The sequence below is a fragment of the Pogona vitticeps genome, chromosome 2, assembly GCF_051106095.1.
Source record: "Pogona vitticeps strain Pit_001003342236 chromosome 2, PviZW2.1, whole genome shotgun sequence".
Taxonomy (NCBI): Eukaryota; Metazoa; Chordata; class Lepidosauria; order Squamata; family Agamidae; genus Pogona; species Pogona vitticeps.
The window spans coordinates 218,029,824-218,052,654 of record NC_135784.1 but is presented as its reverse complement, the minus strand read 5'-3'; the positions used below and the strand labels follow the sequence as shown (position 1 = coordinate 218,052,654).

The window sequence follows — 22,831 nt, the reverse complement described above, 5'->3', positions numbered from 1 at the left end:
ATCGAATCCACGTGATGGAGTGAGTGCCCATCGCTTGTCCCAGCTCCCGCCAACCTAGCGGTTCAAAAGCATGCAAATGCAAGTAGATAAATAGGGACCACCTCAGTGGGAAGGTAACAGCGTTCCATGTCTAAGTCGCACTGGCCATGTGACCATGGAAGATTGTCTCCGGACAAAACACTGGCTCTATTGCTTGGAAATGGGGATGAGCACCGCCCCCTAGAGTCGAACATGAATGGACAAAAATTGTCAAGTGGAACCTTTACGTTTACCTTACTGTGAAACAGAAAAGAACATTGCAGACTGCATGACTAAGGTACTGGGACCTACAAAACATGAAAACATTTGCATCATGTTGGGAATGAAATAAAAAATTTGAATATGTAAATATTCTGAATTGTAAAATACTGTAAAAACAATTTAAAGAAAAGTATATATGTAAACAAAACTGCATTAAACAATTGGAGGAGTTTGACAGAGTTGAGATAAACCTGGAGAAATTGTTAAATCCAGTTTTGTATAGAGCAGTCAAAGACTATAAGTAATTATAAGGACCAATACTAAGAAAGTAAAGTAAAGTAAGAATTGATGCAGCTGGGATTAATGCAAGACTTGCATCAACTGAGAAAGAAATCCCAGGATTGGCTAACCCTGGGATAAAGCAAGCAGACCCAGTACACATACTCTGTGGCGTCGTGGTCAGTGCTGTGTCGTCGTGGAGAATACTGGAGAAGGACTCTGACTGCTGGACTGAATATATGGTATATGACTGCTGAATTCATTTACAAGGACTTTGACCTGATTTATGCCTGAACTCTGTTGGAACTGCTGTGTATTACTACGGGACTGGAAATAAGGACAAAGCTATATGTATATATTTTCTACAAACAAATTGAGTTAATACAACTTTTCTGCTATCAACCCTGTCTTATTGGCTGGTGTCTTCATCTCTCTGGGGAATTCTACTGGTTAGCGCCACCTAGCACCTCCTGGTAATATTGTAACTCTGTCACTCCTCCAGTTGTTTGGCATCTTACCCATTTCCCATGAGTTCAAGGAAAAAATAAACAGTGGTTCTCAGAGTTCTTTAGCCAGTCCCTTGAATACTCTTGGATGTTGTACATCCAGCCCTTGAAAGTTTATTCAAGGTAACAAGGTATTCCTTGACTATTTGTTTATCAATCTCCAGCTTCAATCTTGTCCTCTCTACCTGCATTTTGCTTTCCTTAAAGAAGCACCTATCTTAACTCAGATCTGAAAAGCCTATGGAAGATAAAATGGAACTTATTTTTTTCTGGAAGGACTGTAAAATGTAGAATATCACAGTTTAGAAAATAATCTTTTGTGGATCACATTGTCCATACTGCCCTAGTCAGAACTTTCAGTATATCTATGACTTCATTGCCTTATATATGCTTTTTCAGGCATCTCTTCAATGAGTTTCCATTTTTGGAAACCAGCTAGTGCTAACATTCCACATGACTACAACATATGAGAAGGTGAGTCTTTAGTTTCTAAGTCCTGTCAAAATGTGGGTGGCTTCACTCATAATGCAGAAGGGCTTGTAAACAAAATAGTGGCTGCATGTTCTGTTTATATCTTCAATCCTATTAAGCTTGGAGACTTACCTTTTTTTGTACATGAAAAACTGAAATCCAGGTCAGCTGATGGGCTAAATGGACTTTGAGTGGTATGCCTAAAATCTATTAGACCTGAACAAGTTTGAAATACATGGCAGCCCTACTTATAGACCACAAACAGTTTTTGGAGGCAACAACCCTCCCCCCATTCTTATTTCCCCTCCATTGCAAATTGCTTTTCAGCAGAATTGTGAATCTGCACATTGCGGTCCTATGTGGTTAACAACCATTAATTGTGTTATCTTCCATATGTTTGTTTAAAGTCTCATAAAACATTGGCCATCAGCTGACTTTTTTGGCTACCTACTCCATTAATGTTTCAATTAAAATATAAGTAACCATTTAGCCTAGGATTAGGCATCCTTCAGTCTTGAGAGACTATGGTAACGTGCTCTGTATGGAGGACTTGGAACAGCATCTAGTGTGGCTGAGAAGGCCAATTCGAGAGCTACAATCCCTTCCACACTGAAGACAAATACAATCTGTCCCCTGCCCAGCTCCCTGATTTTGCTGGTTTCAGGTCTGCCTCTTTGCCTCGGCCTGCTGGACAAGGGTCTCTTCAAAGGCTGGACGCTCAGATGTCAGGGTTTCCCATCTGTTGAGGTCCATTCCAGAGGCCTTCAGATCCTGTTTGCAGATATTCTTGAATCACAGCTGTGGTCTTCCTCTGGGGCGATTTGCCTGCACTAATTCTTCATACAGGAAATCTTTTGGAATCCGACCATCAGCCATTCTCACAACATGCCCAAGCCAACGTAGACATCGCTGTTTCAGTAATTTATACATGCTAAAAATTCCAGCTCGACCTAGGACTACTCTATTTGGAACTTTGTCCTGCCAGGTGATATAAAAATGTGTTGGAGACAACGCATATGGAACATGTTTAGCTTCCACTCCTGCCATGAACAAATGGTCCAGGACTCACTGCAGTACAGGAGTGTACTCGGGACACAGGCTCTATAGACCTAGATCTTGGTATATGCCGTCAGCTTCTTATTGAGCCATACTTTCTTTGTGAGTCTAGAGAACATGGTAGCTGCTTTGCCAATGTGTTTATCTAGCTCAACATCTAGGGAGAGAGTGTCAAAGATGTTGAGCCAAGGAACACAAAGTCATGAACAACCTCCAATTCTTGCATGGAGATGGTAATAGAGGGAGGTGAGTCCACATCCTAGCCCATGAGTTGTGTTTTCTTCAGGCCGATTGTTAGTCCAAAGTCTTGTCAAGAGCTTTCCATCTGATCTAGTCCAGAGATAGACACCTTCTGTTGCAGTTCCAAAGGCGTGCTTTAGCATGGCAGCAAAAAAGATCCCAAACAGGGTTGGTGCGAGGACACAATCGTGTTTTACTCCACTTCAGATGTCAAAGGGATCTGATGTTGAGCCATCAAAAACTACAATGCCCTTCATTTCCTCATAAAAGGACCTGATGATGTTAAGGAGTCGAGGTGGACATCCAATCTTGGGAAGTACTTTAAAAAGGCCATCCCTGCTAACCAAATCAAAGGCCTTTGTGAGATCTATGAAGGCCACAAAGAGTGGCTGTTGTTGTTCCCTACATTTCTCCTGCAACTGTCTGAGAGAAAATACCATGTCAGTGGTGGTTCTATTATCTCGAAATCCAGACTGTGATTCTGGATAGACTCTGTCTACAAGCACCTGGAGTCTCTTCAGCACAACACGGGCAAGTAGTTTCCCTACAACGCTGAGAAGAGAGATGCCAAGATAGTTATTGCAGTCACCCCTGTGTCCTTTGTTCTTATACAATGTGATGATGTTTGCATCCTTTTTGTCCTGTGGTACTCCACCTTTGCTTCAACAAAGATGAAGAACTTCATACAGTTTGGTGGTGATCATCTCGTTACAGCACTTCAACAGGGATGTTATCCTTCCCAGGTGCCTTGCCGGAGGTGAGGGAATCCATGACTGCTTTTATTTCTGCTAAAGTTGGTTTGCTGTCCAACTCTTCCAAGACAGGCAGGCACTCAATGTTATTTAATGTGTAGCAGACTTCAAGGAAGCAGATGTCTTCTATATTGGACCTAAAGCCTGCTTGATACCATCATACATTCCTTTGCTGTTACCTGTGTCTGCTGCTATCTGTATATGAGAGCAGAGCTGAAGCCAATAATCGTTGGAACATCTCCTGGCAGCCTGTTGGACTTGGCTATGAGCAGCTCGAAGAGGCTGCAAGTTGTACTCACTAGGACAGGCTTTGTATGCTGCTCAAGCTCTCCTCTTATCCTCGATGGCTGGCACCAACTCCTCCAAATAGGCTTCGAATCAGTTAGCCGTATTTTTGGTCTTCTTGCCAAATGTGGACAAGGCGGTGTTATACACAGCATTCTTGAAGTGTTCCCATCATTCAGGTGCATGTGCATCATCTGGGCCTGGAAGGGTTTCCTCAAGTGCTTGGGCAAATTCCTCCACTTTTCTTTGATCACAAGTCTTACTGATGTCAATACGTGGTCTTCCTTCCTTTTAATTTAGGCTGGTGATTAAGGTGCAAGCTGCGTAAATTAATTAATCATTTTAACAATTTATTTTAGGATTAAAGTTAATGTGTGTGTTTAGTCGTTTAGTCGTGTCCGACTCTTCGTGACCCCATGGACCAGAGCACGCCAGGCCCTCCTGTCTTCCACTGCCTCCCGGAGTTGTGTCAGGTTCATGTTGGTTGCTTCGCAGACACTGTCCAGCCATAAGTGCCTTCATTAAAGTTAATGAAGGCACTTATATAAGAGTACCAATCAATTTAGGCCCCTTGGGGTGCCTGTGGGTTATATATTTTTAAAAAAGGAGGAGCAAAAAGAGAAATTAATTAATTAATTAGATTGAAATTAATTAAAAATAAATAAATAAATAAATAAAATAGCATAATAATAAAATAATCATCATATAAATAAATAAATAAATAAATAAATAAATAAATAAATAAATAAATAAATAAATAAATAAATAAATAAATAAATAAAAGTTAGAAAAGAGGTGAACAAGGAGGGGAAGAGTTGGTGGTAGTTGTGCAGAAGTAGGAACTGCACAACCGCTTTCTGAAGCCCCCTTTTACAAGGAGCAGGTTATTTTGGTTTAAGGGCCAGTCCTGATAGCATAATGATGTCAAGGAAGGGCCAAGGCAACAAAAAGGGAAAACAGCCAGCCAAGAAACACCCGGTGCCATAGGTTTCATCACTTCAATACTCCTCGGATGAGGAGTCATGGCCTATTTGGCAAGCGTTACAGAATAATGTAGCAGCTCTTGAAGCAGCATGGTCAGTCTGCACCTTAAGTGGTTGAGATGCAGCCATGCAGGTCTGCTAGGGACTCTAGGAGGCATCATAGAGCAAAGCTTAAGGCCTTACTGGATGATTTAATGACCAGGTTTGCTGTCTTAGAGGCCGAGCAGCAATCTGAGGGTGCAGGAGGCCTGGAAGCTGAAGAGGCATTGGCACATGCAGCACTTGGGGATACAGATGATGAGCAATCTGGTGATGATAGGATCAGCTACAACAGCTACTGGGAGGAACGAGGCATCAGGTGGAGCTGGCTGAGACGTCTCAGGTTCTAGGGATGAGACTATGACCTTGCCTTTGTTCGGTGAGTCAACTTTTACGCATGACACGACATCACACCTTCCAGCATGGGCTGAGGCTAGCACTGGACAAATACATGCACAGGGCCTGGCCATGTCATTTTCAACTTGGCCATGGGCAGGTAGCTTAACTTCCATGTCTGGCCCAGCTCCAACAATCCCAGCTTGGCCTTGGCTGTGTAGTAGTCAATTTGCTATAGAACCATAGTTAGCCAGCAACCCACAAATAATGGGGGCTCCCAGTACAGCCTGGCCTTATATGGGTGAACATTTAAGCAGTTGGGGCTCTCCATTAGTACAACAGCCAGTGAAAACCCTGATAGTCCCAGCCACTGATGTGGATGTCTGGCCCTACCCTTGAGTACCAGACACTGGCTACAATTCAGTGCTGTTACAGGCTCTGCTGTTTGGGGACAGAGCCATGCCTTTAGGTGACCATTTGACACCGGCAACAAAGGAAAAAAATGGTAAGGAGAGTATGTTGATTTATTCAAGCTCCTCAATAGAGATGTGGAAAAGAAAGAACTAGACAAGGAAGATGAGAAGGATAAGGAGAGGCCCAGGTGTAAGAGGCCGGACAGGACATAGTCCAATTGGATTGCCTGGCTTCTTAATATATGCAGGAGTAGTGGTAAAGGCACAGCCGTGGTTGTGGCCCTATTTCAATATCTAGTCCTCCTTTACCGGGCCTACATAGATTTTGTGGGGCAGCCATGGCTTTCTTATGATGAAGCATTTCATATGAGAAGCACCATCCATCCCAATCTACTATGGGATGAGCCATTGGCTAGGCTGTGGTTGCAGCTAATGACACCAGCTAGGCCTAAATGGGGTGACAGAACAGACAGCGGGTACTTAATTAGGAAAACTGCTGTGAACGTGACTCCCTGTCTTAGTACGGGCAGGTGGTTAAACCCCACATGGTGTGTTGGGAGTATGACTCCAAGGGAGTGTGCTCCAAAAAGCAGTGCAGATTTAAACATGAATGCATGGTGTGCGGTGGTCAGCACCCAAGCTCTAATTGCTTCAGGGCTGGTGCTGCATGACAGTCAAGAGGTCCAGTTAGCAGAAGGAAACAGAGTGGAAACAATAACACAGGTAAAGGGGCTCAGCCCAATTAAAGTGGCAGTCTTGGAGGCATGGCTGCTGGACTATCCCAGGTGGGAAGATGCCAATTATTTGTTAGATGGATTTAAGGAGGGCTTTAGGATACCAACAGTGGGTGAACGGAAGGCGTTCTTTGCAAAAAAACAACAACAACAACCTTAAATCCATATATGATATGGAAAGGGTTATGCAGGAAAAGATAGACAAGGAGATGTGCGAAGGGAGAGTGTTAGGGCCATTTGCAACATCTCCCGTAGATTCACTGTGGGTATCACCCTTGGGAATCATCCCTAAGAAAGCACGAGGAGAGTTTAGATGATTCAGCACCTTTCCTTTCCTGAAGGGGGCTCGGTTAACAATGCCATTCCTCAGGAATTATGTACAGTTTGTTATACAGCTTTTGACAATGCAGAGTGGGAGCAGAAATGGCAAAATGTGACATTAAGTCTGCATTTAGAATTTTGCCGGTTAACCCACGGGCTTTTGACCTGCTAGAATTCCAGTTTCAAGGGTCCTTTTATATAGATAGGATGTTACCTATGGGATGCTCCATTTCGTGTGCAGTTTTCAAATGTTTTAGTTCCTTCATTGAGTGGAAGCTTAGGACTAGAGTGGGTCATAACATTATGTTGATGATTATCTTTTTTTGTGGGGAACAAAACACTGGAAAGTACAAATATACATTATATACTTTCCAGCGATGGCTATTGAGTTAAGTCTTCCATTAGCTGAAGAAAAAAACTGAAGGGCCAGCCACGAGGATGCTCAGAAGGATACTCATACCAGGCTCTACTTAACCCTAGAGTTTGCTCCGCTCCCTCAGCAGATGGTTTTTGTCAACTTAGTTCAAAACGTTCACAGTTCAAAAGTTGAATCTCTCACAATGAGGGCTTCTACTAGAAATACAAAGTCCCATAGTTGTGTCCTAACTCTCTCTCTTGTTCTTCACCTGATCCAGGTCAAACATGCACACATCTGACATCAAGAGCAGGGTAGCTTCAATGCAACAGAAGAGAAAAGTGACCTTACATGAGTTGCAGGAACTGAAGGGTCACCTAATTTTCGCCTGCAGGGTGATTGCACCAGGATGAGCCTTTCTGCAATGGCTATGCATGGCCTCCATCATCCATTCCACAGAACAAGGGTAACAGTGGGAATTAGAGAGGATCTAGAAGTCTGGAGACAGTTTTAGACCAGTGCAATGGCATATCATTCTGGAGAAGTTAGAGGCTGCTTGAAGCAGAGTTTCAGATCCAGTCGGATGCTGCAGGCTCCGCTAGTTTTGGAATTTATTATAGAGGTAGGTGATGCACTGGCACTTGGCCTGATGAGTGGCATCAGGTGGGTATCACGAGGGCTCTGACATTTTTAGAGTTCTTTCCTATAGTTGGAGCCTTGTGGCTTTGGGCAGAGGAATGGGCAGATTTGGTGGTATGCTTCTGGTGCGATAACCAGGCTGTGGTCCACATTGTCAACAGGCGTATGTCCCATTCAGAGAGGGTTATGGCTTTAGTGAGAGCATTTACACTGCGGGTGTAGAAGTTTAATATTTTAATACAGCCCCGGCATGTACCTGGTGTGGACAACAGCTTAGCAGATACATTAGCATGCCAACAGATTCAACGATTCAGGGGCTAGTGAATTCCCAGAGATTCTTCCCCAGGAGGTCTGGCAAATTGGCATGAGGACGCAGAGAGGGCTATAGGTATGGTCCTTGCACCAAGAACAGGAAAAGGGTACTCTGCAGTGAGTAGAGAGTTCCAAAATTTTAGAGAATCTGTGGGTTTGGACCATACCTGGCCAGCTCCAGTTGACCATCTGCAATAGTTTATAGTGTCTTTAAACATACAAGGTCTGGTGCCAGGAACTATTCAAGGCAAGCTGTCTGCCTTGGCTTTTTATGCAAAAATAAATGGATTGCCTGACTATTCTTCAGATTTTCACATACAGAAAATGATTGAAGGCTGGTCTAAGGAAAGAGGTAAAAGATTCAAGAGCTCCTATATCACCTGAGCTTTTGAAAGGGATTTGTAGGCAATGAGAGGTTATCTGTAGGGACAAGTTTGAAGTTAGTATATTTCAGCCAGCATCTTTGCTAACTTTCTTTGCCACCCTTCAGATTAGCCAAGTAGTGGCCTTGGGAAAAGGTGACCAATTCAGGCCAGCTCTACAATTCTTTGATACTAAGGTAGAGGATGAAATGGAGCAGCTCCACATACGTCACTCTAAGGCTAATCAATGAAGGAACGGTTGTAAAACTGTCTCAATGCCATATTGAGTTCATTTGCCCAGTCCAGGCCATGGTAGCCTATTGGGGTTTAGAGGTGCAGACGCTGGCTACCTTTTTATTCATAGGGATGGATCCCCCTTGATGAAGTACCAGTTCTGGAAATTAACAGACCTGGCACTTCAAAAGGTGGGGGGTCCAAGGGCTCAGATTTGGCACACATTCATTTAGAATTGGTGTGGTCTCTACAGTGGCAGCCCTTGGCTATCATCCTGAGGATATCAGACAGATAGGATGATGGCCATCGTCCTCTTATCGTAGGTACGTTAGGGCACTACCTAACGTGTAGGCACTGGCCTATTGTGTTTATGTCTTACAGATGCCACGTTGCTAACCCGGTGGAGACACATTGTGATAGTGGTCCACAGTTATGAGTTTTGGGCAGCGAGATATGCTGTTACATCCCCAAGGGGAGCAACCTTGGCCTTGATGCATGGGCCCATATTGAATGGAGGGGGTGCCATGGCATGCTGTGGGATCAGCCTTGTCCTGTGGCTGCCTTTGGACATCACCCGTCAGACGTGTTGGTGATACACCTGGGTGGCAACAATTTGGCGCGGCACCCTGGAAAGGCCCTGATTATCAATGTGATCCGTGACCTCACTTGGCTGAGGGGCACATATCCTGTCATGAGCATTGTTTGGTCAACAATCATCCCTCGCCTGTTTTGGAGTGATGTGAGACATTTTTAACCCATAAGCACTGCCCAACAGAGTGTTAACAGGGAAGTTTGCAGAGCTGTTTGCAGAGGCTGAGGATTGGTGGTCAACCATCACAAGATCTGTTCGGATAGGCCAGAATTTTTCCGGATGGCGTACATCTTTCTGAATGAAATTTGGATGCCTTCCTTGAAGACATCAAGTGGGGCCTGCTTTTGGAGTTTTATCAGCTCGATGGTGGACTTGGGACTTAGCATAGCTAGTCCCAATGCTGTGACGGTTAGTGCGGATTAAACAGGTATTTGAAGAGGGAAGTCAAAATGCAATAGCAGGTAATTATGGCTCATCTGAACTCCCAGCACTGCAGATCATGTGATTACAGTGTTTGGGGGGGAGATGTGCTGGGGACATGCCCGGACCATCAAGCAGAACAGAGAGAGTGGCATGAGGTCTGGGTCGGTCAAATTTGGCTTGACAGAGTTTTCCACTGTCTTCAAGACTGGGAGAACTGAGGCCAGGAACTAGCACATTGGTTTGTTAGAAGAGTCCTTTGACCTAGGTAAGAAACCTGAATCCACACTACAGCCAGACCCCCTTTGCCAAATGATTGGCAATGATGATTATATTATAATAAAGTGTGGCCTGTGTCAACCCATATCTTTGGTCTCGCATATTAATTCCAGGGTAAGAGGACAATGATTTTGTAGAACTTTGTGACTCTTTCTTATGGTATAAAGTTTCTTTACACTGTATTTTCAAGGTCTTCTCTGCCCTTAAGACTCTGTATTGCAGATTCAATAAAACTAGACTTTTGTTCAGCTGGCTGCATCTTGTCTGATCTCTTGCCGGACTAAAATTTTTGGTTATGGGCTTGGCCCATAACAATAGAAAAAGAAATTCTAAAAGCACAACTGCAAATAATTTCAACAAGAAAAAAGGTGGGAAGCAGCAAAAAATAAAAAAGCCCAGTGTGGCTTTTAAAAAAAACCCAACTCAGAGAGGACCTGAAAACAACAAAAAAGACATGTATAGGAGGTGGCAGGAGGGCCAGTTCACCAAGGAGGAGCAGAGACAAGTAGCACCACTAACTTCAGTTACAGAGGTGATTTTACCAACAGAAACATGGCTGTGCCATGTGTTCCCCGGTGTCACCTGTCATGAATTTGATTATGAAAATTGTAAAAGTAGAATAGAGATGGATTTTGTTTCATAACAGCAACGAAACAACTAGAAGCTGACTGATGTCCAGGTGTTAATTAGGAAAAAAAATTGTACAAGGTCAGTTCTTTTTCCAGCAGAAGAAAAAAAGTCAACAAGAACAAGATGACCCTTATCTTATCAAAACTCCAACGGACAAGGACACAACAGCTTAATTTAAGAAAGATGGGCGAAGAGAGTGAAAGAGGACGGAGAAGAGAGATGGGGGAGAGTTTGCTTGCACGACAGCCAGAGACGACACACGGAGAGAGATGCATCTGGCAGAACTTTAATTTGAAGACTGCGTAAGAATGTTCATTTAAGATATAGCTAGACTGTCTATTGTTTTCGTTTTATAGAGGAAATATCTGGTGGTGAAGGCTGGGGTATTGGAAATAATTAATGACGTTATTATGCTTTAGTATGTTTGTTAGAATGCTATCTTGTTTTAATAAAAGATAAAAAGACAATTTGTCTGTAAGTTGGCTCCTTGTTTAGACCACAGCTACTATGGTAAAATTGGCTACTTTAAAAATATATTATTTGATCTGGCCGTGTTTACGCTACCAAATTAGGGTCCTAAAGTAATAAAAAAGGAAGAGCAGACCTTCCAGATTGTTTATTTAAAATCGAGACAGACTTGGGTGAAGGAGTGAGAAGTCGCCTAGGGCAAAATTACAGGACCCGATTTTGCTGGCAATAGGGACGGATCATTCAGGATCCCTCTCTGTCTCGTGTAAAGGCAGTTCTAAGGAACGCTTTTACCACATCACCCATTGTAGAAAACCTATACATGGAAAAAGTGGGAAAGAAGGCACTAAACATCTTCCAGGGGATGAGTCGCTATTGGTTCAGATATGTGATCGACATCTGAGTGAAGATCAGGAAGTACAGGCCTTCACAGACCACATAAACGTGGTGGATCCAACTATCAAGTTCACTAGGGAAGAGACCAAAGACAACTGGCTGGCTTTCCTGGACTGTGCAGTCATCATAGTATCCAATGGCAGTGAGGAATAGAAATCTACAGAAAACCTACACACACTGATCAACACCTGTGGTTTGACTCTCATCACTCATTGCAACACAAGCTAGGGGTCATCAGGATGCTAAACTACAGAGCTAGAAACATCCCCAACTCCACAAAAGTCAAGAAGAGGGAAGGCGGACATCTGAAGAAAGCCTTTAAGGCCTGTGGATATCCAAAATGGGCCTTTAACAAGGCAACGTCTGAACCCAGCAGGACAATGAAACACTCTTGAGCCCCAGAGCCTGGTCATTCCTTACATGACATGTGTATGTGAAAAGCTCAAAATGATTTTTGGTAAACACCACATACCTGTGCACTTCAAACCTGCAAACACACTAAGGCAGAGACTTGTCCACCCAAAGACCGGACACCAAGACACAAGAGCAATGCAAAGAGGAGTGTTCAGAGCTCTACACTGGATAAATCAAACAGCCACTAAACAGGAGAATGGCCCAGCATAGGAGGGGACCATAATCAGCTCAGGACCACAGTCAGCAGTGTTCCTTCTTTTGAAGGACCAGAGGACACTCATTTGATGACCAAGATGTACTCATTTTGGACAGAGAAGAGAGGTGGTTTGAGAAAGAGGCCAGGGAGGCCATACACGTGCATGTAGAAAATCCCTCACTCAAGAGGGGTAGAGATTTTAGATACAATCTGTCCCTCATTTATCACACTGCCCTTTCATCTGTCCCCAGGAAGATCAGGACCACACACACCAGAAAGACCACTGTTATTGACTGTTAACGACTGTAACAGCCACCCTCAAACCTCAGAGAGTGGTTGCTACTTTACTTTAAAATCTGCTGCCACCAACTTATCCTTATAAATCAAGCAAAGGACAAGTGTAACTTTGAAAAACAAAAACTGGTTTATTGATTACACTAAATAAAAATAGTAAATCACTGGTAAAGAATCAATTAATCAATCACTGTTAATAAACACTGGCTCACACAGATTATTTCACACTGACAGGCTCTCTCACTCACTATAACTAACAATCACTTTAAACCCTCAGCTCAAACTCTCATCTCTCATCTCTATCTCCCCTCACACACTCTTCACCCCCCTTTTTATGCCGGCTCCTCCCCTTAAGTTCCACCCTCCGTCACACCATTGGCTGATGACTCACTGCCCAGCTGTGACGGACAGGTGATGTTTTGGCTGCCCGTTACAACGACCAATGACAATGGGTGAAGGATTGCAGAAATAGGATTTCCACTCACCCCCACCTCTGCCCTTTATCCATCTAACAAACCTATTCAGACCAGGGGGAAGTGAAACCAGTGTGGAGAATATATCAGAGATCTCCTATGAACTCTCCTCAGGCTGCAGAAGCTACTTGGATGAATAGTGAAATGTGAAGTGCAAGTGAAGGGGACAGGATTGAAGCTGGAGATTGATCAACAAAAAGTCAAAGAATACCTTAACACCTTGAACAAGTTCAAATTTCCGGGGCCAGATGAACTGCCTCCAAGAGTACTGAAGGAACTGGCTGAAGAACTCTCAGAATGGCTGTCCATTATTTTCTTGAAATAATGGGAAATGGGTGAAGTGCCAGATGATTGGAGGAGGGCCAATGTCCCTATCTTCAAAAAGGGCAAAAAAGAGGAACCTGGAAACTACAGCCTTGAGAAAAGGAGACTGAGGGGTGATATGATAGCACTTTTCAAATACTTGAAAGGCTGTCATACTGAGGAAGGGCAGGATCTGTTCTCAATCACCCCAGAGGGTAGGACATGCAACAATGGGTTCAAGTTACAAGAAGCCAGATTTTGATTGAATATCAGGAAAAAACTTCCTAACAGTTAGAACAGTAAGACAGTGGAACCAATTACTTTGAGAGGTGGTGAGTGCTCCAACAGTGGAGGAATTCAAGAGAAATGTAAGACAACCACCTAGCAGATATTCTTTGATTTGTATTCCTGCATTGAGTAGGGGGTCAGACCTGATGGCCTCATAGGCCCCTTCCAACTTCACTAATCACATAATTCTATGATTTTATGATCAGGCAGTAGGTAAAGATTTTTATTAAATGGTTTTAATATTAGGATTTCATATATGTAAGTCCAGTCCTCTGATGTTGTCTTTGTTCGTTGGGGCTTACTCCCATGTAAACACAGAAGATCAAAGCCTTACTAGGTTAGTATTGTGATTTGAAAAGTCTCCTTAAGTGGCAACTTTTAGATAGAAAGCAGCTGTATCTAAATCTAGAATGCATTTCATGTTTGAATTATTTTCTTCTTTAAATTCAAATAATACTAGACATCATGATCTTTTGATCAATCTGTACTGTAGTGCTTGCTCTCTGTGTTTGTGAGAATGTGCTAAAATACACTTTTATTGCTCAGAAAGTGTTGTGTTTGTTTTCTATTTTGCCTCTCTCACTATAAATGAACAAATGCAAAATATATCCCACATAAATTGCGAGACTGACAATGAGAAAACCTCTCTTGCTGCATTTGGTGTTGCATTGGAACAGAAATCCTCTGAGTAGGTTTGAAAATCCTTGAGATCCTGTCTGAGTCCACTAAGATGGTCACCCATGCACTGGAATCTCTTCAGTAGTGAGTTTTCTTCACAACTTTATCTTGGACATATTGCTAAAAGATAATTTTTCTGCAGATGTGCTGTATTCAGAATGATAAGAGATGGAAATATATAATTCTAGAGAGCAATTCTGCCATGAGCAACAATAGCAACTAGAGAGTACAGATATTTGACTTTCTTGCTTAAATTATCTACATTTTCTTTAGTAATTTCATTTGTTTGTCTTACAGCTCTTATTTTGGATCTGCTCTGTGGAACACTGGCCCCTTCAAGAAGATGTATGAGATGACTCGTACACTGAAAATCTAGCCCTCAGGACTGGACTAAATACAAAAATATCCAGACTCCCACACCCTGCAAACCTATGTATCTCTCTCCATAGTGCAATTAGACAAATTAGATAATGTTGCAGGTCCTTTATGTTTCTGCAGTTGTTCTGTTTCTGACTAACATGAAGTGGAATGCAATTTCCATTTCTAAATGAACAAGAAACAGGTCAAGCAGAGGAGAGTGCCTAGTGTCTTGATGGTATGGAGGGAAAGATTGCTTCCCTGAGCCACTCTTTAAATGTGTATGCATAACAAACAGTGGTAGCAGATAGAAAATTCTACTGGTGAACGGTTGAACACAATTCGCAATGAATAATTTAATCACCTCTATTTATCACAAAGGAAACCAGGCACACATTGTATGAGGACAGGCCTCCTGTCATACACTGGTAGGTTTTGAGCTCTCTACAAACAGTGAAGTAATAACTTTCAATGGTGTGTGTTAAAAATTGAAAACAAAACATTCCTTCTGCTCACCATCTTACTTTCTACTCCTCTTTGCTTTTTTTTGCAATTGACATGAGTAAAAATATACATAAAAAACACTGAACTGACAATTCTGCACATGCTGTCACATTGTTCTAGTAGTGTTGCATTCCAACAGCAATTAGAGAGCCATACATTTCCAATCTCTGCTACAAGAAAAGGCAACTAAGGGTCAACCTAGACATGAAAGGCCATGCATATTCCCTACAACATTTCCCCTTCCTTGACAGTATTTTCGCTGAGATACAAGCTTTTCCAGTGAGAGTTGCAAATCTGATCATTTGGTGACCAATCCCAGAAAAAGCACACTAAATTTAAAATGCCCATACCCAAGCATTGAAATAGGACTTCGAAGAAACACAAAGGCCCATATCCATTAGTGTCCACAGAAGAATTGTGTAGCTGCAGGTAATTGTGACTAATTCACATGGTGTGTACAACATATGCAGTTAGGTACATGACCAGTAACATGACTTACACACACCCAGCACACATCAATTAGCTGCAATTGGTTATGGCAACTTATGCAATTCCACCATGAATACCAATAAGATTTTGACTGTAAGGAAGGGAGCTAACTAGCCCTGCCATCTCAGTTTTTTAGTTAATGTTCAGGAAATAAGAATGATTTGAGCAGAGGCTCTCCACATAATCAAAAATCCTACTTCTTTGGATTATGGATAACATGTAGAGCCTCCAAACATAGTTGAGGCTTTCCTTTTCAGACAGTTGTTCTCTTCATGTGGAAAAGTGCAGCTAATATGAAGAAGGGAGGACTTATGTGCTTCCCTCACACATTTTAACCCCCTTTTCAGTGCCTAAGTTGGACTATGAGAAAGAAAACGTCATATGCTGAGAAAAACAGACGTCTTTAGAACCTCTTCTAAAAATATGCTATTGTCTAATTAGACCCTAAAATGAACAACTGAAAAAAAGTAAGTGAGGTCTACATATTAAATTCAATATGCCTGTGCACCTCATGGCTGCTCCTCAGGTGTGCACAGCATCAATGGTGTGGAGCTTCTTTGCCCCCTCCCCCGGGATGAGGCAAGAAGTGAATCTCACCTGCCATCATCCCAGGGAATGGTCTATATACTGCACTCCTGCTCCTCTTCAACCTCTTTTTGAGGCTTTCTTTCTCTGGTGACGGTGCTGCTGCCACCTCTGTGAACCCACATGTGGCGCAGCCCTTTTGTTTTTACAGCTTGGATTGAAGGGGTGCATTAGCACTCCCTCAAGGTTTTGGGGGTTTAGCACCCCTGTATATATGCTTGATTCTGTCTTTTATGGAAGCAAATATATATAGAAAACGTTTACAAAGAAGGAAGAAAGGAGGTAGGACAGGAGAGGGGGGCAGCCCGCAAGGGTGGATTGCAACAAGGGGGTGCTCCAGCCCACTGGGGTTACCCCATCTGACACCCCCCAGTTTTATTAATATAAATAAATAAATAAATAAATAAATAAATAAATAAATAAATAAATAAATAAATAAATAAATAAATAAATAAAGTAGTAATATTAATAATTAGAATAACAACATGGTAAAAGTTAAGCAGAGACAGAATGGTAGAGGAGTTCACCGAGGCGTGTGAGGATCTTTAAGAGGGTCATTGATTCATAGGGAACCTATCTATCTATCTATCTATCTATCTATCTATCTATCTATCTATCTATCTATCTATCTATCTATCTATCTATCTATCTATCTATCTATCTATCTATCTATCTATCTATCTACCTACCTACCTACCTACCTACCTACCTACCTACCTACCTACCTACCTACCTACCTACCTACCTACCTACCTACCTACCTACCTACCTACCTACCTACCTACCTACCTATCTATCTATCTATCTATCTATCTATCTATCTATCTATCTATCTATCTATCTATCTATCTATCTATCTATCTATCTATCTATCTATCTATCTATCTATCTATCTATCTATCTATCTATCTAATCGGGCTGCCTGGATAGCTGAGTGGTTTATGGGGGTAATCTAGGCTGGTACAGGATGAATACACATTTTTATATAGAGTTACACATATAGATAGATAGGCAGTTGCATATCCCCTGTTCGTTACCCTGGGTAGGGGTATCCCTGGGCATAGGTGTATCACAGAGATATTTCCGTTGGTAAATTGCATTTCATTTTAGTTGAGGCAAGCAGACATGGCAGGCAAAAAAGGCCAGGACAAAAGTAAAGTAGAGCCACAATACACCCAGACATGAGATGGGACAAACCACAGCCCAGGCTGTGGCTCCAAACCATGACCCCAGCCCATCTGGCTCAGTGTAATCAGTTTGATAGTGGTCATCTAATCAGAAGAACAGGTTAAGTTAATCTTGCCTATGCTGGAGTGGGGCAGGTGGTTCAACCCCACCTGCTCTGCTGGGAGTTCAACTCAAAGGGCTCTTGTGCTATGAAGACATGTCACTACTGGCATGAATGCTCCATATGTGGAGGGCATCATGCCAGTACAAGTTTTTTTAGAGGATGACCACAAAAAGGGGTAGTAAGGATGCTGACAGAGGCAGGAAACTGGACAGCCCACCTACCACTGCTAAAGGGACCCAGCCCCATTAAAGTTGAGGTGCTGGGGCAGTGGCTAGTGATAAGGAAGGATGCCACCTATTTGTTTGATGGGTTTCAGTTCAGCTTCCATATCCCAGTGACTGGGGAACAGATTGCCACTTTTGTGAACAGTTTGACTCCCTGATTGAGATGGAGGATATGGTTAGGGGAAAATAGATAAGGAAGTGTGCGAAGGCAGGGTTCTCAGCCACTTCCCCCACCCTCCAGTGCCCAACCTCAGGGTATTCCCCCCCCCCGAGCCTAGTGCCCAAAAAATCACCAAGATAGTTTAGACTCATCCATCACCTCTCTTATTCAGAGGGTGAATTGGTAAATGATGGCATTCCACAGGAGCTATGCATGGTACAGTACACTTCCTTCGATACTGCTGTGCGCATGGTGTGATCCGGGGTGGAAGCTGAATTGGAGAAGTGAGATATTAAATCCACATTTTGCCTCCTCCCAGTTCACCCTGACAATTTTGAGCTGTTAGGCTTTGCTTTTGAAGGCACATTCTTCGTGGATAGGGCTCTACAAATGGGTTTCCTGCACAGCTTTTGAGCATTTCAGCTCTTTTTTGGAGTGGTAGCTGTTTTTATTTAGTGTCTCAATTCTTGGTCAGACTGGTAGGTAGTGCAGGAAGTACGAGGACTAGTGAGTACACAGGGAGTACAAGGGAGGTGGTAGCCTGTCTGATCTCATGGTACTGCAGATTGTGAGGTTACAGTGCCAGTGGGGAGGATGTTCTGGGGCCCTCCCTGGGCTGAGGGTAGCCAATGATAGGAGGCTTACAGGCCTGGGGGTGGTCACATCAGGTGCCAGCCAACATTGTGCAGTCTAAGGGACCATGTGACAACAGGGCATGGGACTCACCCAAATGTGGCTGGAGAGGGGGTCCAGTGAAACCTTCAGCCTCATATCTGATCTTGCTCTACCGCAGCCCCCCCTTTTGGGAAACAGCAAGAGTTAACGTTACCTGTTCAATAAAGTGTGGCCGAAATTAATTTCAGCACCTGTGTCTTGCCTCTTTCTTCTGAGGGGGCGGTTCTTTGGAGTAATTATTATTTGGAAAGTAGTCCTCCCTAATCCAATTTGACACTTCAGAAAACTTTGGGGGGCAGAAGGAAGTTGTAGAAATAGGCTATTTAAAATTATGAGGTTTTTGAAATTACTTTCCCAAAGGATGGAATTCTTGGATTTTGTCATTTTGAGAGGTAGATATTACACTCAAATATGACATTCAATTTTCAGAACTAACACTTGGCATCAAAACATACCTATCTTAACTGACTGACTGAATCATTGAGTGAAAATATCCATATTACAGGGGATGGATAAAGTGGATAGAGGGAAGCTCTTCTTATGTTCTTCTCAGGTGTCAGATGTTGTGATACCCTGCTTGGTAATGCATCAGTGATTGCAGGTACTGTTGAACATGGACTGTTTCCTATGCATCAGATACCCACTAGGTGGCAATTATTATTCATGCTAGGTAGCAATTATTTTTAATATCTACACCATCAACATGTCAGATATTAAGTTATTTGTTGTTACATGTTGACTGTACATTTCAGAACTTGTCAAATACTAACTTCAATTGCATGTCAGTCAGCAAACATTCCTAGGTAATGACTACTATTCTGTGCCATCTATCAGATATTGTCAAGTATTGACTATGAGTGCACAGTCTTCAGATGCCAAATCCAGATAATGAGTAGGAAACATTTCTGGTTCTTGCTGGTTAGCAGGGGCGGGCCCTTCAGCTGTTGGGCAATACCTAGGGACTGAATACAGTCTTTATATGTTTGTCACATCTGTCCCTGTTCTTAAGGTTTTAAAGCTCTCTGGTTTTTGTTTTTTGTTTGTTTTTTGTTTTTAAGCCCATGAAGGTATCTATGCTAGGGCTTGTCCCCAAATTTAATATTAATTAATCTATGGTTCCAGGTAGCAGTCAGTCAAAAGGTCTCAAAAAGCTGATATATAAAAATTTGATCATGTAGCAAAAATGTGCAACATTCTTAAAGTGTTTCTGAAGCCCTGAAGATGAGAATATAGTGAACACAATGCCATATTTTTAAAGGGAATCAAGGATAGAACTAGGCAACTGATTAGCTTAACAGAGTCTGGGAGCCAGTTGGCCCAGCATGTCTCTGTTTTTTCTTCCTAAATCTCTCTTTCTCCCTATCCTCTTCTTTGGCACCTTTTTTCTCTTCCATTTTTCTATTCAAGAGTTCAAATACATCCTCAAATTACCTCCTCTAATCTTCTGTATTGTAGCTGGGAGAAAGTGGTTACCCAATGGTAGATCCCCGTATGGAAGGGCACTTCTAGGCACTGAGTTATACCCAGTGTCTGGTATTGTGGGGTGATTGTATTGTTGCAAGCCTTCAACAAACCCTGGCATTTGACTAGGAAGGGACCACTGTGGGTAGGGTGCTGTCCAAGGCTTCAAAGCCAGTACAGACACTCCTGACATGAGTGTACCCATCCCGGTGCAGCAAGGCAGTAAACCGACAGTCATCTGAGTCAAAGCTGGCAGGCTAACTTTCCCCCAAGGCCACATCTCCTCTATGTGTTGTGTGTGTTGCGGTTGCTGACTCACCTGCTACCGGCAGTGCTGGTACTGCAGCATTAGTGTAAGGCACCTCCAACACCTGTTGGCTAGTGCCCACTGGGGCATAGTCAACCTCCATCTACCTGCCAGCCAGTACCCTTGCAGCTTGTGGGTCTGTCCTCTTCACTTGGCTCCTCCATCTGAGTACTTGCCATAGTCTGAGGCTGAGGCCTCATGCCCACTTCCATGTCAGGATGAATAGTCTGGTGGCCACCGGTCACTGCTTTCGCCAAAGACACTCATGCAGAACCAGTACTCTTGCTTTCTAGAAAAGTAATATGTGACAACATTACATTATCCAACTGTCACAATTGTGCCATCCTGTGCACCTTGGATTTCCTATGCAACCTTCTTGGGGTATTTATTTATTTTATTTATTTTTTGGACTTATATACCGCCCCATAGCGCTACAAGCACTCTCCGGGCAATTTACAATTTTAATTATACAGGCTACACATTGCCCCCCCAGCAAGCTGGGTACTCATTTTACTGACCTTGGAAGGATGGAAGGCTGAGTCAACCTTGAGCCGGCTACCTGGGATTTGAACCCCAGGTCGTGAGCACAGTTTTAGCTGCAGTACAGTGTTTTAACCACTGCGCCACGAGGCTCATATAGCAGTACTAGCCTCGTTCTTAGCCATTGCCCTTTTTCTTTCCAATTCACTCAACTTTGCCAATATGGCACTAGTCTGGCCATTCCTTGTCCTCGGATGAAGAGATCACTGGAGGCGTCCTGGCTGGGGCTTTACTTTTGCAGGCTGCTTGCCTTTACTGGTACCTTGTCCCCTTTTTTGGCCCCATGCTGACTAGTGGTTCCAGATAGCCCTTCTGGCTTATACCAAAGTCTTCCTGACTCACACTGTCATACAGATATACCCTTTACATATTTCTTTGTTTTTCTAAAAAAATTATTTGCCAATTGTTACTTTGATTTCATTATTATTATTATTGCTAACTTTCCCCCTCTTTTTTTAAAACAGTGCAATTATATATATACTGGGCAGCAGCCTATATACAGTTTATATATATAATCTCTCTGTCTCTCTCTCTCTCTCTCTCTCTCGCTCTCTCGCTCTCTTTCTCCCCTTCTCCCTCTCTTTCTCTCTCTCTCTCTCTACCCCCCTCACCTTACTCACTTCCACCTCTAAATCACCCCCTATGGCAACTGCCTATATTTGTTTCCCTTTTGATGCTTTTAAAAAGGTAAAGGTTCCCCTTGACATTTAGTCCACTCATGTCCAACTCTAGGGCAAGGTGCTCATCCCCATCTCTGTAGAGCCAGCGTTTATCCGTAGACAGTTTCCGTGGTCACGTGACCAGCGTGACTAAACACAGAATGCTATTACCTTCTCACTATGGTGGCACCTATTTATTTACTCATTTCTACATGCTTTCCAACATTTAAATTCTCCCAATTTTTCTTTTTCTTGTCTTTTTCTTTTTTAATTAATATTTTAATTAATATTTCCTATGCTTGGGGAGGGTTCCCCTATTCCTCTCCTCTCCCCCCAGCAAGCAATAGCCTCCAACCTGGGGGCCGCACCATGACCTGATTCTGCAGGCTCTCCAGGCTAGCTGCATGCAGGGAAAACAAAACCACTCTGGTGGTTTTGCGTGGCTTCCCTCTGGCTGGGCCAATGAAAGAAGAGGGACACCACCTCTTAAAAGCTCTGTCCCTCCTCCCCTCCCTGAGAGTGGCATCATCACTCTGTGACGCTGTTCTCTGGGCAGGCGGGCAAAGCATCCCTGCCATGGCAGCTCCACACCTGGCGGAGCGGACAGTCAATGCTTACTTTGCTACATGACAGGAAAAGATACTAGTTTTTGTGCAAATTGTGGGGACACCAATTGTAGATAGAAAGTTCTCTGATCCTTACACTAGAGGCAAGAAATCTCATGTGGGTTAACAAAGCCTTTATAGGTGTCTTATAAAGAATGAATGACTTACTGATATTTCTTCATGTTCCTATAGGAAGCAGTGCTTTGGAAAGACTTTCCTCCTCCTCCTCAAAAATCCCCTTGGAAGCATGGCTATTTGTCTTAAAAAGCCATTTTTCCAAGCTCTGAAAGTAAATCTGGAAAGAATTTATTTTATTTTAGTAGAAATACACCCTCCAGGTTTGCTGACTAACTATAGAGCCCTGAGTAGTCTCTGGCTCCTTTGCTTTGTATCATGACTGAAGAATTTAGCCACATTGAATATTTGTCTAACAGCATATTTATTTTCAGAAACATTATATAAAGCCCCAGTGGTCCCCCACAGTCCAATGAACATGGACATTTCAAGTCGAAAAGAAGGTAGACCTGTGATGGAATTCATATCTTTTTACCCTTATGCAGGAGATAGAAATAATTACTTTTAGACATATCATTGTACTGTGCACAGCTGGCATGCGGAGATTGCCAGGTGTTCAATGTGATAGCAAATGTGCAGCCTTATTATATGTCATGGACATCCAAGAAACCACAAAAATGTCTCCCTCAAATGCAAAGAGAAGCATGAATGTAAAGGTACCACTTAGTTGTTGTTATTGTTTTTACCACAGACAGTGTTTCAACATGCTTTTTAAAAAAATCTCATGGGACCAGGCAGTATATGTGCTAATAAAGAACCAGAAAAACATCTCATAGCAGCAGAACCCATTCCCTTCCTACTCTCTTTTTTCTAGTCTATTTTTTCTTTCCAGCCTCCATCCCATTTTATACTGAGAAATGGATGAAGACCTTGTGAAAATCAAAGCATGAAAGACAGAACCGTAGTGTGTC

General features: G+C 42.8%; 1 long non-coding RNA gene across 1 annotated transcript; it reads left to right on the top strand.

Moving 5' to 3' along the window:
* Window positions 1-4,195: 4,195 nt before the first annotated feature.
* On the top strand, window positions 4,196-15,777 carry LOC144586554 (uncharacterized). Its single transcript, XR_013541433.1, has 2 exons — window positions 4,196-14,072; window positions 14,286-15,777. It is a non-coding gene; the product is annotated as an uncharacterized LOC144586554 (long non-coding RNA).
* Window positions 15,778-22,831: the final 7,054 nt, after the last annotated feature.